At 40.2% G+C, this 18,945-nt stretch overlaps 1 protein-coding gene across 1 annotated transcript in view; it reads left to right on the top strand.

Annotated features, from left to right (window-relative positions):
• Positions 1-18,945, top strand: part of pcxb (pyruvate carboxylase b) — a 344,298-nt gene that overhangs the window by 172,901 nt on the left and 152,452 nt on the right.

Consider the following 18,945-nt stretch of genomic DNA (forward strand, 5'->3'; position numbering starts at 1 on the left):
TGAGGTATTTTTACAGCAGCGATGGTTTATCTGCTGTGAATGGATTCATGAGAGCCCATCTCAAACTATTGGAGACAGTCGAGCATAGTTAATGGTACGATGCAGGGAAAACCTTAAGAGAGAGAAGGACATCTTTATAAGGTTTCTTGGTAGCGAAGCAGCTGCAGAGAACAACAAGTCACTGCGAAGTGGTACTCCAGCCTTCTCGGATACTCCTTTCATCTCTTGACATGCTCAGTTTATTCTTTATTTCTGGGTTTTCAGACTAAAAACTAAAGTTATGTCTGTGCTGAAAACATCCCTGCATAAAGACAGCACTATAGTTTAATCAGCAAGTGCAAACGCTTGTTAGCAGACTCAGTGACGTCAGCAGAAACCATGTTAACAGACTGAGTAGGCGGCGGTGATTAAAAATAATGATCTGCATTTGCTGTTCATGTACAAGCTAGTTATATCACGAACCACATGACACCTCTCAGACCTTTTTGAATGGCCTTGAAAAAGTCTTGATTTATACCACTAATATTAGTTTTAAAACACTCAATAAACCTCATAATGTTGTGGAACACGATGTTTAATCAGCCATGCTCATTTATTCTCTGTTTGCCTACTAAAGGTAACCCAGTTAATAATTGAGTTGGATAAAAAAGAAGCACATAATAGACGGTTTGTGGTTCTCCTGCGGTTATCATTCAGATTCCTTCCAATCCATTACAAGTCATTTGCACATTATCGTTTTAATTTTCACCCCGCAATTAAGAATAAACAATTTGCTATCTCATTGATTGTCAGGTAACACATGGAGCTTTCTCACAACATGTGCCTTTTTATGCCTCGCAGCTTAATGTGAAAAGTGCTGTAGCTATGAATAAAACTGGAGAGATCTTTGACTGGATTAACCAGGCCCATGATAAAACTATTTTCCAATTTCGAGTGGATGCAAGTGAGTGAAATATCAAGGTGAACAGGTCTTGGAAGACAATGAGAGTTGCTTGGGGAAGCATTCTTATAAATCTCACTGTTTTGCAACAAGAGTATCAATGAACAGAGGATGAATGTCAGCAGTGGGATTTGTAAAATGATTAGATGGATCAGTAACAGATAATGTATGTTCTGCTTTGACTAGACTCTAATCAGTAGGTGAAACAATAAGGATCCTCTTGCATGAAGGATATACGTACATATCCTTGGTTTAATTAATGGTTTATATTGTGTCCTGTTGCTGGATAAAATGAGGTCTGTTCGAATAAAGGGAACCTTAAAAGTCTTATCAGCTTAGTTCATATTTGTCCCTCAGTCTATTTAGAATTAGTCATGATGAGGTGAAATTGCAAGTGACATTGGTGTTCTCGACTTTAATTTGTCGTTCAACTTGGAGTGAACTTTGCAAACTATCAGCAGTGATTTAATAGATTAACTTTCTGACAAGAGTGAGGAAGCCAAGACCTGATGAGCGTGTGGACACTGTGCTTTGTCCTGGGAAGTCAACCTAATGTACCTTTCCTCCAGTGGCTCAACATTTGAATCCTTTTCTGCAGAGACAAAAGCTGTTTCACAGTCTAAAAACATGATTTTTATTTGACGACTTCTGAGCTACCATGGTGAATACGATTTAGATTTAATTTGCAAAAAAGTATTTTCCATTCTGCACCAGTGAACCAACAGAGATGCAAAGAATAGAGGATGGCTGTTACAAGCTGTTGAATTAAACATGTTTCCCTGAATACTGCTGTTGGCGGACTGAGATCATGACAGCTCTTTTAAAAGACTTGAGATTCGAGAGAAACCCAACTGCTTTCTGTGTTATTCTGCCACCAACAAATCTGCCAGTTGTTTAGAGTGGAGCCTGGGTTTATTATGGAGAAGTTACAAATATTCAAGTACTGATGTCTTTAAGTTACTGAAGTGTACATATATATCCTGATGTCTTGTCCTTGCAAGGAATAGATAAGCCACTTTCTTTCACAATATGAAAATCACCACGGCTATGGTGGATACACTTTCTTCACATCAAACCTCATTGTTTTTTCTACTTTTAAAATATTCTATGAATTCATTTATTACCAGCTAGAAAATAAACACTACACCTCAACTTGTGACACTAGGTTGTTTAACTTACTCATAATATTGAAAAGCTGTCATACATGAGCTTTCTTCTGTGAAAACCACACAGACGTTTGTTCCTGAGAACCTGGATTATGTACTAGTACCATAAATAATGAGCATGTTCCACTACAAGGGATATTTCGTTTTTGTGTTGCTCTAAAAATACATTTAGCTGAAGTGTAGGGTTTCAGATGTGATGTCAGTTTGACGTAAGCACCCTACGTCATTCAGTGGGTCACTCCAAAAGTCCTACACTGTTATCTATCCTAGGGGCTAATTAATTTCCACTCTGATATATAGATATCCAATCCACTTTATTTATATAGCACATATTAAAAACAGAGGGTTTCACCGAAGTGCTTCACAGCAGACATAACATTATAATAAAATATTAAAATAATAGATAAAAGGCATACATAAGAATAGATAAAAGGCATAACAATCGATAAAACATAGCTTAAACTGACTCGAAAGCGAGGGAAAAGAGGTGGGTCTTCGAGCGGGACTTAAACGTTCGGCATACACAGTTAAATATAGTCTTAAGGACTCAGTGCATTTTGTGTGTCAACCACTCGAATACACCCATACAGTATACTGTATACGGAAGTGACCAATGAAAATGTCTACAGCAAGAAATTGTGGTATTAGTGAACGGTGGCCTTGGAGATAACTCACTGGTGACATTCCACCATAGCAACAGCATCATTGTTGGCTACAAATCTAAGGCTATTAAGCTTTGGTCTGCTCACAGAGATATGACACAGAGGGCTGACATCCTCCAAACTCTGAAGGGCTTTGTCTGTCTCCTAGTAAAAGAAAGTTGGCTACATGAATTCTGAATGCAATGCTTCTCAGTTCATTCTTTGAGTTTGGTGGCACCTATAGTCACCATTGATCCTCTGAATGTTAAGTATAGTGTAACCTTTCAGTTCCAGGGAAATCCACAAGTTACTTGCTTGCAGCAAGATGTCATGCTGCTCGTCCTGTGTTGTGTGGAATTAGTGTTTGGCATTTCAGAAAGCTCTCTATATCCCCGGCTTCTGCATGTGTGCGCACTTGTTTGTATGTGTGCGCACATTTGAGGAGCCGTGTGTGTTTTGCAGTGAAATGTCACACAACCAGCCGCAAACAGAGAGAGGGGGAGTGATGGACGGGACATTTGGCAGGAGGGTGAGAATAGATGGATCAAGGAGCGGGGGAAAACTGTAAAAAGGCAATTAAGATGAGGAGTATGTAACATAAAACAACAAGAAAGGTGGTGCGGCCCAGAGAAGCCCATGCACATGTAGCTGTTGGGTTTGTGGCAGAATGCACATGCAGGTTCAGTTTAGGAGACAGTTTAAATATTAAAATGACTAAAAACTAATCAAGATCATCTGAAGTTCACTGAAATGTGTCCTCAAAACCACAAATACAACACAATCGAAATACAGTGCGCTTCATTTGTATCTGCCCACCTTAATTGACCCCTAAGAAGCTGTAACTAGAAAAAGTGAATGCTAAAGTAATGTCTATGCGACTGCACTAAGAGTCATATTTGACATTTGAAGAGTGAAGTGTGGTGTATAATCATTTATTGTCTGCCTATTATTTCCAAAAATACAAGAGCAAAAGTGTAAAATGAGTCTTCTGGAACCATCAAAAAATCAGCCTGAGGCTACTCATGGTTATATGAATTAATTAGATATCTGATTAAATAGGCCAGCAGCAGATGTCATTTCAACTAACATAATGGACAGTTGGACGGCTGCTTAAGTCTACCTTATTCTAAAATCCATGAGTCATTATTTAAAAATATGTTTTTGTTATCCCTAACATTCTTAATTGTGCAAAGGAGGACGTTTGTTTCCTCTCTTAATTACACACACAATACATCTGCTTCATATTAATGCAAACATGGGAGCATCTGTCCTGAGCAGTTTTCTCATCACAGAGGATGTTGGCTGATGAGTTCATAAGCAGACAAATAACCCCCTGCTGCAGAACATCAGATGGTTTCTGTTGATTTGTTTACCTCTGTATTTGTGTGATGGAGATATTTTCTACTGCAAAGGTAGAGAAAGACACATAGAAGTTCCTACAGTACGCTTCTCCTCACGGCACTAAATATTGTGTAAACTTTTATAGTCTTCCACAAACTGAGATTTTTGGATTGAAACTGTAGAAAAGAAGTACAAGTAGCCATCACTCATTAGTTTGTTGAATATCTATTTGAAGTCTTGAATTTGGCATATTGGCCATATGTTACCATATTTGGATGAGAGGGTAGAAATGAGAAGAGTTGCTGTTAGCGTAGCGAACTCAAAGCTATATGCTATCGCTATCTAGCTAGCTTGGTTAGCATAGCATAGCATGGCACATCCATAACTTGTGCTATCTGTGTTTAATAAAAATAGCTTGCATTTAAATAAACAGCAGACCCCTTTTATTACCAGAAGTTCTTGAGGAAGATTTGACTGAGGTAATAATTTGAGTAAGGATTACGTTAATTTTCTCAGATTTCTATACACTTTTTTTGCAAACTGTGGATTTGCTGCTGCTAGCTATTTGACCATTGTTTCAAAAACATTGGCCAGATGTTTCCCCTTGATATTCGTGTGTGTGTGTGTGTATGATAGACTCTTCACAGTTTGTTGCTTTAGAAGTTATTTTTGCAACACCAGGGGCTGTGCTTTCGGCGGTGTGGTTTCATCGCTGTTTATCTTTACACCTCATGTGTGAGAGATTGATGTGACCTGGGGTTGTTGGACCCATCAGTTGGTGAGAGGGATGATTCCTATCATGAGAGGCTCTTTGAAGAAGCTGTAATGTTTCGCTTGGTGATAGCTTGTCAGATCACAGGCTAGTTTCCAGCCTAAGATCACCACACACTGTCCTGCTCGTTGCTCTCTTCGTTTCACTCAAAGAGTAAGATCTGTAGTTCTAAGCATCTCTGTCGGACATCATTATTAAGGCATGTTTTGGACGAGTTCAAAGTGGCTGCTTTTGATTAGAGATATTTTAATTTTGAAAGATGGTCTTTAATCAAATGGTGTTTGGCTTGGTGCAATAGATTCCTGCTGAGTAGAAAATAATCCAAAAAAAATGAATATCCTCTACCTTTGTGCACAAAGCCTGTAGCTACTGCTTTGCAGCTCCAGATGATATTTTCACACTCTTTTTACCAACGTTATCAGTAAAGCTAATCGTTCAGTATGGGGAAATAATGACCAAAATAAATCAACTCTCATATCTCTTAAACACATTGACAGTCAGCAGATTCACTTTCTCCTCGTTCTGTGCCAGTTAAGATAGTGCCTATTGACTCAGCTGTGTTTGTGATATAAAGGCATCAGTGATCCATCCTCACTTCCTGTTTACCTGGCCTCCAGAGAGCCTGTGAGTTTGTTAACCTGTGTCAGGGTAGATTTGTGAACACGTCTGTCCGGCCAAGCTCTCCATTTCCCAGGGCCTGTACTGTCATGTCTAACTCTTTTTTCATTTCTGTTTCTATCGGCCAAGTAAACAACTCCCCAACTCTGTTTCTGAGCTCTGTCTCCCTTCATGAGTTAACTTGTCTTTTTAGTTCTCTCGTGGATCTCTGTTCTCACATCCCTCCGGTTACCATTCACTCACACGGGTTATTTTTTTGTCCTGATTTCTGTTGAATATTGTATTGATAACTTGTGATAGTCAAATCAACAAATTATTGTCTAATACAAGCGCTGAATACTAGTTGCATTTAAATTAAGATCACAACTAAATAATACAAATGATGAGTTAGGACTTCATATGTGACGGGGCTCTATTTGTCCGTTCACAAACACTGGCCTAGTCGGTTGGGTTACGCTCCAAAAAACTTTATTCTTAACAGCAACAAAAAATATACGAACCAGCATACCTTAAACAAACAAAATAAAAGACAAAAACAGGCCGTCCATCACTCATTCAGAGTAAACGTGTTCTGGCTGTTGCCTTCTCTGCAACAAACCCCCGAACACGTCCCAGCTGTTGCCTTCACTGCAACATTCTTCAGAGTGCCACAGTCCAAAAAAACCCGTCCCTTATGAGCCCATAGCCCCTCCCACAGGCTTACCGTCAACAGGTGACACAATTAGCTCAAAACCACATTTCAACATAAAAATCCGACCCAAACATAAAACAGGTTAACCACCTCTTAATACAATCATTCCCCATAATTAACAAAAGTAAAAATAAATAAGAAATTGCATGGTTCATTTGACGGAAGAGAGCAGGAAATGTTTGGTGTGTCGGCTGTCAGTGGCGGAGTCAGTCACTCTGTGACCCGCTCCGTCACATTATCCTCTCCCTCCCCAAGGTTGGCGATGTGCGGCAACCTGGAAAGGCAAACAGCCACCTCCACGCTTTGGCAATGCGTCCCAAACCGCAACAAACAGTTTGCATGTCCTCACCGCACTGGCACTGTGGAATCTCCGCACCGCACAGTGCCTCCATCCAGGCGCCGGCTGATCAGGCCGGCCATCGGAGTCCGACCGAAGATACGGATCACCAACCGAAACAGAAGTCCGTAGGTCCCGAAGCTCCGCCAACAGGAACCCCTCTCGCCCTGGTCCACTGGCCGACCCCGAGGCCGCAGGAGCCGCTGGGCCCACCCAGGACCCGTCCTCATCCTCGTCCTCCGTCTCCCAGGCCCGCTCCGACCCGGCAGCCGCGCTCTCCTCCTGCTGCTGACGCCGGGATCGTAGTCCCGTTCGCCGCTCCGCAACGCCGCCCAGCTTCCTCCGACTAGCCATCCCACTTCTGACACCATATGTGACGGGGCTCTATTTGTCTGTTCACAAACACTGGCCTAGTCGGTTGGGTTACGCTCCAAAACACTTTATTCTTAACAGCAACAAAAAATATACGAACCAGCATACCTTAAACAAACAAAATAAAAGACAAAAACAGGCCGTCCATCACTCATTCAGAGTAAACGTGTTCTGGCTGTTGCCTTCTCTGCAACAAACCCCCGAACACGTCCCAGCTGTTGCCTTCACTGCAACATTCTTCAGAGTGCCACAGTCCAAAAAAACCCGTCCCTTATGAGCCCATAGCCCCTCCCACAGGCTTACCGTCAACAGGTGACACAATTAGCTCAAAACCACATTTCAACATAAAAATCCGACCCAAACATAAAACAGGTTAACCACCTCTTAATACAATCATTCCCCATAATTAACAAAAGTAAAAATAAATAAGAAATTGCATGGTTCATTTGACGGAAGAGAGCAGGAAATGTTTGGTGTGTCGGCTGTCAGTGGCGGAGTCAGTCACTCTGTGACCCGCTCCGTCACATCATACATCTGTTTTTTGTTTTTTTTCTCTAAGTTTCTTCAAATAAACATAAGAGAAGCAAGACAATGGCGTGTGAATGAAGTCAATTGTTCGTAGTGATATCAAGCAATTAGTTTGAGTATATAGCAACAGGCCAACGCACTGCTTATGTATTTTTAAGGCTTTTAAAGCAACATGCACAACTTCTGAAGAGTTTGTATTATTGCACATCACACATATAAAAGTAATAACAATACTAATAAAACATACATAAAGCAGTCCAATCAGTCTATTTACAGCAACATCAGTGTTAACCTGCAGTAGTAACAGGATGAGTCCTTCCTCCCCCTGATCCAGAGTTATCCTCCTATAACCTTTGCATCATGTTGCAACTTAGACACACTGATCCAGGATCATTCACTCAGCATTTACAAAGAGGAGGAGAGAGGCAGGAAATCCATCTCATCTCTATCAGTGGGAGGGATACAGGGTTTAGACACACTCTGACAACACACACTCTTATTTCACACACACACGGACACACACTAATATGTGTCTCAGGGGGCCTCGGGTTATCAGTCTATCTCTCCTTCATTTCACACCTCTAACAGCCACTTGCACGGTACTTAATCACACAAACAGTCTTGTAATTATCTTCGTGTGTGTGTGTGTGAACAAGCCCTGGAAAATCCTTGTTTTTAGGACATTTTATAAAAGATCAAGAGCATGCTAATCCAATTGGTGAGAGTGAACACATACGAGTGTAAGTCTTTGGGGGTTGACACTGGGATGTACCAATGAAAGGAAAGGTAATGTTTGGCTGAGGATTGAAGAAGATTAGAGTAGATCAATGAAAAGTGAGACGAGCAAAGATTTGAGAAAGTAGTAATTAATAACAGTTGACAATGATGTGAAATCAAAGTGACAGGTGGAGGTCTTAACCACATGTTTATTTATGTATGCAGAGAGGAAGACTCCTTAAAAAGTCTACAATAAGACAAGACTAACAAAGTCTGATGTAAATTGCTGAAATTGAAAGCCGTAAATCCATTAAAATGTCAGATGCATACCGAGAAATCTCAGTTTTTCATACTTCACTGACTCTATGTACTGCACGACTGTTCCACACTGAATAGATTGCAATGTAGTACAAAAGTATTTTCATCAATTTTAATAAGCAGCTTCCTCTCCCTAAAAAAAAAAAGTGCTCTAATCACTTTGGAACAGGCAGATTGGGTCTTTTTTGTGCGTTGAAGAGTGTCATGTTAATTTTCTATGCCTTGTGCATGATGGACAAAACGAAATGACTACCTGACAAAGTAATCCAATACACAAGACAAGTATTAATGTCACAAATGATCAGATTGATGATGTATTAGTCAATTTAAACTATATCTGTGCTTGTAATTAGTGGTACACCCCCTTTTAATTTGAATTTCCTCACTCTTTTAATGGACACATATTGATATTGTACATTTTTCGGACATATCTTTGAATTTGACTGACATCATAGAGGTGGGTTTTTCAGGAGATGCTTGTAAATTGCCATGGTTCACAATTGATTGAAGCACTTGTAGCCTATAAATGTTGAAACAAACCCCACTTTTCAACAAGTCTTCAAAGTGTGTTATGCCAGCCTTTATAAATGCACTCCATTTACTGTTTACTCCATTTATTTACTGTTAACAATTTGAGCTGTCCATTTTACAACATTCAACAGTGAGTTTCACGACTTCAGGCAAAGTGGTTTTGTCAGGTGAAAAGAGGACAAAAAGAGTCCAGAGGAGATAATTTGTGGAGAAGGGCGAAGTTGACAGAGAGCGTGGAGCCTGGCAGTACACAGCCACTCAGCAATAAGCTATTCACTGCAACACTTACCCACAATGCCCAAGCAATCACCCATAAAACAGTTGTTTTGTGGGGTAAACAATCTCACACATTCACCCGAACACGGTTTAGCGACTGAAACTGCCACTCCAGCTTAAGAATGTGCTATCATGTCGCAAACACGCACTCTCGCTAAAACGTCATGTCAACACAAGCACAATGTCTCGCAGCCAAAAACCGACAGACACAAGACAGATGTGCTTATAGCCAGAATCGGGCCTCTCGCTCACACTATCTCCAACACAGCAAGTTGGAGCTGCTCGGTGTCAACTGGGACTTTGAAGCCATAATCAGGATTAAACGGCCCGAAATCTGCTGTGACGAAGCGAGATTGGAGAGGAGGGGTGGGAGGGAGAGAGGGAGGATGGAGAGAAGAAAGATGGTGCTGGAGAAACTGCAGAAAGGGGAGGAAGTTGGAATGGGGAGAGAATGAAAGTTCCATTTGAATGGGACTTAGTGAAACTTTGCAAAAGAAAAATGTGAATCGGAAGCTTTTCATCACCTACTTTCATTCAGTTTTTTTATTTCTCACTTAGTTAGCACTTAGCAGTCAAATAAATATTCAAGGACAGGTTATTCTGTGAATGCACAGTTTCCAGAATTGTCCCCAAAAACTAGTAGATATGGATATGAGATGCAGAAATATCATTACAAGTATTAAAATGTCCTTTTTCACAGCTGATTCAGTGGGTTTTCATTCATAGTGAAACTTCAGAGCAGAAGACTTTTGTTTCCTCTTTTGCTGATCCACTCAATTCTTTCTTTGTTCCCTTTATCTGTCCCTCTTTTTCTTTCCCCACATCTTTCTTTATCATACTAGTTCTCATGTGCGCTGTATCATTCCTTCCTTCTTCTTTATTTCTTAACGACCCCTCTGTCGTCTTTTTTCTTCAATCTGTCATCTTGTCTGCACAGTAGCACATCAAGTTTAGCTGTGAAAAACAATCACACACACTCACTCTCAGCCCCCCCCCCCCTCTATCTGCTCTGGGTGTCTGTGTGAATATTCATTTAATGAGCAGAGTAAGGGTTTGAAACAGGCAATGACCGTGCTGGTGTGAAATCTGATTAGGTATGTATCTTCAGTAGAGATAGGCTATCTGTTATGGCATCTGAGGTCAACTGCAGCTCACTTCATTGTAGAGTCGCACTAGGGTGGAGAATGGCTGCTCAAAAACAACAACAAAAAAGACTCATGCACCCATGTTTTCATCTGTAGAGATGATGAAGGCGAGGAATTAAAAAATCACCCTGTGAATGACCTTGAATGGCTGGGAAAGTAGTAGAGGATGAGTAATAATAAAAAATTGCAACACATTTCAAAAGAGAATGTGTAGGTAGCAAATGAAAACCAGAGCGAGGAAAGAACAGGTTTGGCCTGAGGCTCGGCGGCAGATTATCCAACACACACAGCACCTGTAAAATGGAAATACAGTCAACATGTAGACGACATGCAATTTCTATCAGTAATCCTCTGTGGCATGATGCTTCGAGGCACTATTTGATTGAACATTAACATGTTCATAAAGTGAGAGTTAATGACCAGTGAACTCTCAGGAGCGGCGCTGAACTCGGGCTCAGTCAGAGAACCGGTGGAGAAGACAGAATGTGCCTAAATTAAGTTCACACCTACGCTGCCACAACCTCCACAGATAGCTGAGGGCGGAAAGAACACTTTTGATGACCTGTTTCTTAATTCACAGCTGGACATGTTTGTTGAAAAGTGGAAAAAATACCACAGTGAAATGTGGCTTTGAGCATGAGAAGTGTTGCTGTGCAGGTTCATATCCAGTCGGGAATAATGAGATCCTGCAGCTGTGATGTGCATTTAAATGCAAACATGGTTCAACACACTCTGCATGGAGGAGAAGGGTCCAGGGTGAAGGGGAGTTTTTAATTAATGGTCGGTATACACACTAATGAATTGACATATTCAAATACAATGGAAGGTTTAAGGCCGCAATTATCTATGACACACCCGCAGATATTAAGACAATCTGCCTACAAGACAATAAACACGTCCATTCTCATTGTTGTGGAGTTGAATGAACTTAAAAAAGTAGTTCAAATACATTTTGAAGGAGCATGCTGGTAGTTTAACTGCATTTATAGTTGAATAGTGTTGCATTAGTAAATCACTTTTTGGCCATTATTAAGTTAACTCCTAAAACTACGAATACTTTTTGGCTCATATAAGGACATTTGTTATATACCACTGCTCATGTCGGATATACAGGCTTAAAAACGGCAAGTTAAACATTTTGCACTCCTGTTTTGTATTTTTTGGTCTGGTTTATACGCGAACAAGTGGTCACCTATTCATATAAACTGAAATTAGTGCAGTTTTTGCTGGCATGTGATTCATAATCATTTTGTATCATATGCACATATACATCGTGAATTTGATCATGTATATTTTTTTGTTTGAAGTACTTTCTGTGAGTACCTTCAGTTAACCCACCTAGATTTAACCCAAGGGTCTTTTCTTTTTTCTGTCTTTCAACTTCTTCTCATTAAGTCATTGGTAGCCTTCAAGGTTATACATTTAAATTAGCTTCCCCAACACTGATCATATATTAGTGTTAACAACAAATAGTGTTTTTTGTTGGAGTAAATTGGACAAACACATCCCCATCAGGGTTTCTAAGGTCACTCTTGTAGATTGTGTTAATTTAAAATAAACAAATGAGTCTCATCATTACGAATAATTGATGCACCACATTCTCTTAGATGTTTATTCCCTCAGTGCTTTCTTTTTGAGTTTTTAGAGAAAAGGGGGGCTTTGAAAATGCTTTTTATTGAACGAGAGATTTACAAATTCCAGTGTCTTGTTAGTCATGTAGCCCACGGTGAGAAGTCAAGCTGTCAGCAGCACATTGGCGTGTATATACACATTTAAACTGCGGTGGCCTTTCTTTTCTCAGGCATTTTCCGGTCTAATTGAACGGGCATTATAGAACGTGGACCTCCATTCCTCTCGCCTGATTATTCTGCTCTGAGAGAACGAGATGCTTTCCAAACAGTTCATCTTGAGGGCAGCAGTAAATGCAACAGTAGTTTATTGTTACGTTCAGTAAAATGTGATAACTACACCTGTGAATGCATCTGCGAATGCATCTGCTTTTTCAAATGTCTTAAAAATGCGGCGAGACCTTGGAGGCAAACACGATCTGTCAGAGCTGCCAATTCTGCTCATTAAAAGCCAAGTAGTTTCCTGTTTTTATGTACCAGCAACTCCGGAGCTGGAGGTCTTTTATACACTAAAACGCCATCACACACCTCCTTATGAGCCGCGCTGGTTATTTGACAGCTGGGTTTGCTTGTTTCCGTTGCAACATCTGGAAACCCGGTAGCACTGACAGTTTTAATGTTAACGTTTTTTTTCTTCTCCAGACTGAGCCTGAGGTATACTTGCTCTTACCGAGCTCTCCCTGATAAAAAAAATCCATTAGAAGCCTGCAATGCTCTGAATGTCTGTTTCGGCTGGTAAAGCTAAATTATGTATGCTTTGCTAACGGTTCTGTACAGTTCATCAAAACATACAATCTCACTGATTTCCCTTCTACTATTGTTGTTCTGCCTTTCAGTCCTGACAGTGCTAAGCTCATGGCGGCCTTGCAAGTACAGTGAGTATGCATATATAAGCATGTATGCACACTCTTTTCCTGAACCTCTACGATTTTGCATACAGGTTTGAAGGGGATAGAAGAAAGTGACACATTACATTAGATATGTTATATAGATTGTGATTTTTGAGCTACAGTATTGTTTAATGTTCTTGTTGGCTGTAAAAAGGCCTTGTCCATTACAGCCCTCCAGTTGAGACATTTACAGCAGGCTCTTTGGGGCCCGGCGGAGCCACGAGGCCGGCAGATGTGACATGTTTACAGCCGTCTTGGACAAAGCCTTTCGGAGTGCCATTTCATCACAAAGTCCAGACTGCTGGGTCGATATGAAGGGAGAGAGGGGAAGAAGAAAGGTCTCTCACCCTGCATTCAAGGCTTCGTAATTTAAAACGGTTTTGTTATTATTAGACAACATTGTGGCTGAATATGTCAACTTTGACTTAACAGTGTAGGTTTCAAAGAGCTTTTCCTCAGGCAAGTAAGAACATGCTAAACAGATCATATGTAAACAAATTCCACTTAGATTCCTCTATTAAATATTCTCACAAATTACTCTTACGTTGTCAGCCTGAATCGGGCTCAGGATCCTCTTTGCAAACTATTTACATTAATATATTCTACAGTATGTTTTCTGTGGTTCCTGCTGTGCAAATGGTCTGTTTTTAGAGAGCCTTTTGAGCAGCCCTTTGATCAAAAAACGTATTTGTTAGAAAAGTTAGTTCCCTCCTAGAGCCTCAGAGGAGTGCGCTGTGTGTGGAACAGTAGCACAAAGTTTGGCACTGGATTATTTACAATGATGAACTTCAGAAGGCTATACACATGAGAAGGCCTGTGGGGGACAATGAATCAGCACAACAAGTGGAATGACTGGTCAGAAAGGCCTTCCCCATCCTCATTTCTAAGCTGAAAACCCTTCAAGAAGTACCTCGGATCACCTTCTCTATGCTAAATCATTTTCGCTCTGCACGTCTTCCACCTCAGCTCACTCTAATTTGCTCTTAACTTCTTTTCAAAAAGTCTCCCGTCTACCTCCATTTTAAAATGTTCTGGCAGTGTTGGCGAGCCGAAGCTTATTCTACCTCTGCCTTCACTCCAAGTGGCTCTGGATAAGAATATTAGGTGAAACGTATTAAATGGAAAATGTTCCCCAAGATGGTCTGAGGTGTTTTTCACTTTTAGCCGTCTGTCTAAGGACTTAAATCATCCTTCAGGAGATAATTGGATAAGTACTTTGCTCTCCTGTCAGCAGACTGGAACACAGCATTTCAATGGATTGATATGATCTAATTAAAATACAGTGGAGACATGCTGGACTATTTCAGTGCGTTTCTCTTTTTTGGACTAAGCAACAATGGATTGAGATGTGTGGCAGTTTGGGAACAAGTACACAGTGAGTCTGATGTATTCATCAATCAACTGTTATGCCTGAATAATAAATACGATTATTTGCCAGACACTTCAGAAAAAAAATCCTCATCTGTTGATTTGGTTGGCAATGGGTTCTCTGATATTTCAATAAATCAAACAAGACGTTTCCAATCGGATGAGCTGATAGACTCAATGATTCTGGTGTTCAATACGAAGCACATCCGCTCATACTAAGTGGAAGAATACTCATTTGGACATGAAAAGCCCAGCATAAGAAACCAAGAATGTCCAAAGTTACTAGAGGAATTATTTCAGGACTTGTTTAATTCTAGAAAGAAGGATAATGATTTGAGCTTCTTGGACTGCATTTAAAATACTAATTTGCAGGTCAGTAGAGAGGGGGGAAACAAAGAACAACGGGCGAAAATGAAGGTTAAAGAACTTACAAAAACACAGTAGAGGGAAATAAGGTGTTTAAACAAGAAGAAGAGTGCTATTAATTTAATAGTTAAAAGTGCTACAAGAAGAGAAGGGATGAAGAGAAAGAGAAACATTTATTTGGTAGAGTGCCTTCTGTTTTAGCTGCTTTTAATTGCTGATTGAGAACAAAAGTCTCCTTTCTCATTCTAATGAGTTTAATTATGGCTTGCCCTCTGCCAGGTGTTTGGAGCAGCTAATGTCTGGATTCATTAATTGTCAATTAAAACCGAATCAGGTGCAGGGCTCCCAATCTCAGCCAGCTCTCCGAACAAACATTAAAAAGTGGGATAACAGTTTGTTGTGTTCACATGTCTGACAGTGCACACACAATGAGATAAGCCTGAGTGGTGAGGGGTTTGATAAGAAATGAAGATGGATTTAGGATCTCTAAAGGCAGCGCCGCGTTTTCTTATCTGCGTTTCTCCGTGATTAGATGGGATTGGCAGTTTGCATTTCAGTCAGTAATGTAGCTGCTGCTATTGAAGAAACTGCAGCGAGGGAGGGGCTGAGGCGTGGAAGGCAGCGGGAGAGAAAAGAGAGGATGCATAAATTGTGTTCAGATCGAAAAGCGGGGGCGGATTGTTTGGAGAATCCAGACTTTTTATTCTCACTGATTTAAGTAATCAAGTGTGTGTTTCCAGGTCTTTGTGTGTAAGTAAAAGAGTGTGTGTTCTCAGTGGAGAATAAGGGGATTTGTCTCATTTTGAGCAGACGAGGAATTGGAGCTTAATGCTGCTGCAGAGAAAACAAAGCTTTGAGGAGGGAGATGGTGGGGGTGGTGACAGCGAGGAGAGGGATGGAGTAAAAATGTTTACTGCAACCTTTATTTGTTTATCTTCCTCACCTGATAATCCTGTCTTCTCTCCTCATCCCCTCCCTCATCTTGGATCTTAACCCAAACCTTTTTCTTTCTTAGTTTCTGCGTTTCTCATATACTTCTCCCTTCTGGAGCAGGGGAAAACCCGCTCATGTAGAAGTTAGGAAGAATAACACATGCATTACTCTTGACTTGCACTTATTGATCTTATTTTATTAAGGATGCTGTCATTAACACGTAAAACAAATACATATTTCACACACGTATGAAACCACGCCACAATATTAGGAATAGTATGATACCATCTGGTGCCTTTCACTCGTGCCATTTAAATCCGCCTTCAGTTGACATTTCTGATGTCCAGATATGGAATAAAAGGTTACTTTTCAGACCATATTTTTTGCTTTCTGTAATGCTCAAGAGTCCCGTAGTAGTGGCATTTTACTCTCAGATATAAGCGATTTAAATGGGATCACTGCCATGAATAAGACTTACAGTTAGTGATTCACAGATGATACAGATATCAGATATCTGGCCGATGCTGTGACTCACATAGATGGATCCGGTGATGGTGACAGTGTGGCTGATTTATTCAATACAATTCTATGTTTAGATCCAATTACATGGTGGTAGTTTACAACAAACATGTCAGCTGTTTGGATTGATTCCACACTTTCACTGCAAAGCAAATGTTTCCAGTGGTGCGGGTACATTTATATCTGTATGTGTTTGATTCCCAAAGCTCAGGTATCCCTGTCTGCATTGGCATCGGGACTGAAACAGCTTCAGTGTAGTTGTTGGCAGTGAACATCTTAATTCCCAGCCAACAATGGAACATACACTATAATAAGAATGGTGCATGTCAAATACAGTTAGAAGTGAAATGGTGCATCCCTTTACTGTAGGACCTCCCTTTTTGTCAACTTTCTCAGAGGTGTCTGATTATTAAAAGCCACCTTTTCGAAGTATTACTAGTGCAAATGTATCTTATTATTCTTCTTAGAGGTTGACTCATCTTAATCCCTTTGTGGTCGACATTAAAGATGTATCTCCTCATTACATCAACCAAATCCTGGATGATAATGAATCTTATATCACAATATTGAATAACATATCGATTGCGTTTCCATCTTTACATTTTGAGAGATTACGTTGGCAGCCATTGTTTGCCATACATGTCAAAGTAGGCACACAGCAGTAATGATATGCTTTTACTGACTAGCGCTGCACAATTAATCATTATCTTTATATGACCTAGTCCAATATTAGAATAGCTGGAAACAATTGCAAATCACAATTGCAATATCACTCAAAAATAATTACCTATTTTTTCCAAATTCTGCAGCATGCCACTGTTTAATGTGTTAAAGTTGTGAGGAGCGGCAGGGTGGTCTGTAAAGTTTGGGAGGAGTAGTGTCGACACGCTGAAAGGTCCCCTGTACAAATGTTCTCTTTGTTCGTCCCTCTGAGGCTCTTTGAGGGGAACATTACGTTCGGTCAGGACTTTAAGACTACTGCTGCACCGTGTAATGAAATTGGTCAGGCGGTGACATTTGGGTGTGCCGCGCCGAGTTACCCATACTGTTGGGGTTCATTCTATTTTAAATTATATATATATTCTGCCATTATGGTGAATGTGTTCATGCAGATAAAAGGCTGTGCAATTAAACTGTCTCCCAGCTGTTTTCTGCTCCTATTCTCGTTTTATTGTCCTGTCACTCACTGGTGTTTTTCAGCAAACTTCTGAAGGTGTGATTTATTCTTTCTTTGTTCTTAGTGTTTTCGCTTGCTATTTCTGAGCAGTCTTAGTGTTATTATATTCCTTGATTGCTCTTTTTTGTTATTAAATGTAGAAATGTGGATTGTTTTTCAGCTACTAAGACTTGCTTGTGGTTTCAATGTCAATAGGCGCCAAAGTGGGTGATCAGTCTGACCTGATCTAACATCAGCTAAAAGAATGTTGGTAGTTTATGCATCAATATGTGCATGCTTAGTCTATGTACTGTATGCTACTGCTGTATAATGTTGAGATATTTTACTGAGTTGTTCCATCTAAGGCCACTTTATTCTTCTACTCCACTACAATTCAGAGGGAAATATTTACATTTTTACTCCAGTAAAGTTATTTGATAACTTAATTAGAAATGGTCATGCATTATAGATTCAATCTGATTTCTAACAAAGAACATGGTTGAGATTAGCTTTATTCTTACAGTAACAGCCTTCACATAAAACGCTGTTTCGATAGTAATGCATCTGTTTCAAAAAATGTGATGTGGCATTGCCTAATAACTTGTAATACTTTAAATCATGTTGCTGCTAATACCTTGTGCTTCTACTCAAAGTAAATCTCTGAATGATGGGCTTAAACTTATATTTATCGAGTCACAGTGTGATTTATGAAACATAATATTTAAAATTGTTAATATACTTGTGTAATCTATTAGTATATATGTTATGGCTTGATAATGGGCACCAATTTATGAATGATTGACGCCATTCACTACTACAGGTCCGACCACATTATTAGATGTAATATTTAAACATAATAGATCAAATTATTTCACTTATTGTTGGCACATACATTTTGACACCTTATCTTTAACAGTCAATTGCATGATCACAATTCTTATATTTGGAATTCGAGTTTATTTATTTTCTGGAAAGTCTTTATTGTTTATTTTAGTTTTTAGCTAAACAGCCTCTCCATGCTGGCTTTTTGGGAAATGTGTGACGCCCCCACGAAAACTCACACTGCTTCACGAGAATGAAAGCCCAGGATGAGCCGCTTCACACAGTATTTTTCATAGTTCTACTCTAAGATGTTTTTTCCACCACTGTCTGTATAGGTAAATAGTCCACTTGTGAGCCTTCGAGAGGCTTTCAGTGTGGTTGCAAGGTTCAATTATATTCAATAAAACTCAATTATGGCAGCAGGAGCAAACCCCAGGTATACAGATGGACGGGGGCAGCATGTTGTGGGCGTAGCGTCCCTGCAGAGGTTACCAAAAAAAATGAAGCACGGACCTTGTTGCCGTCCTTTGTAGAATGAAACATCCTGCAGACAGTTCTTCACTTTTAATTATGGGATTAGTAGCAGCACAGCAGCAGGGGAGTGACATGCTAGTGATGAAATCTTGCTATTTAGCTTTCAGCATAAAAGCTCATGCTTTCCTGACAAATGCAACTTGAATGGTGGTGTGTGTGTGTGTGGTGTGTGTGTGTGTGTGTGTGTGTGTGGTGTGTGTGTGGGTGTGTGTGTGTGTGTGTGTGTGTGTGTGTGTGTGTGTGTGTGTGTGTGTGTGTGTGTGTGTGTGTGTGTGTGTGTGTGTGTGTGTGTGTGTGTGTGTGTGTGTGTGTGTGTGTGTGTGTGTGTGTGTGTGT

The sequence above is a fragment of the Gymnodraco acuticeps genome, unplaced genomic scaffold (genome assembly GCF_902827175.1).
Source record: "Gymnodraco acuticeps unplaced genomic scaffold, fGymAcu1.1, whole genome shotgun sequence".
NCBI lineage: Eukaryota > Metazoa > Chordata > Actinopteri > Perciformes > Bathydraconidae > Gymnodraco > Gymnodraco acuticeps.